This window comes from Actinia tenebrosa, unplaced genomic scaffold (genome assembly GCF_029948245.1).
Source record: "Actinia tenebrosa isolate PJP-AT-01 unplaced genomic scaffold, QUT_ActTen_1.0 PGA_scaffold2__45_contigs__length_23673736, whole genome shotgun sequence".
In the NCBI taxonomy this organism is placed as follows: Eukaryota; Metazoa; Cnidaria; class Anthozoa; order Actiniaria; family Actiniidae; genus Actinia; species Actinia tenebrosa.
This window is the reverse complement of record NW_028292579.1, coordinates 14,505,856-14,506,077: the sequence shown is the minus strand read 5'-3', so window position 1 is coordinate 14,506,077 and position 222 is coordinate 14,505,856. Positions and strand designations below refer to the sequence as shown.

Genomic DNA, 222 nt, shown 5'->3' with positions numbered 1-222 from the left:
TGTCCAGCCCTTTAAGGACAGATGCCATTTTACCTATGGCTTTCTGTGTTGGAGGCTTAACAAAATCCCCAGGCTTACTGTCTAAAACCAAGAAAATATTGTGTTGTTAATCTTTAATGACGGAAACCTACTCACTAAGCGTGGTTTTCAGTAGTGCCCTAAATAAGGATATACAACGCCTAATTTTACGATAATACAATTATTAAAAAAAAATTTTTTTTT

The 222-nt window shown here is 34.2% G+C and overlaps 1 pseudogene; it reads left to right on the top strand.

Moving 5' to 3' along the window:
• LOC116292043 (uncharacterized) overlaps nt 1-222 on the top strand; it is a 2,016-nt pseudogene extending 1,794 nt beyond the window's left edge.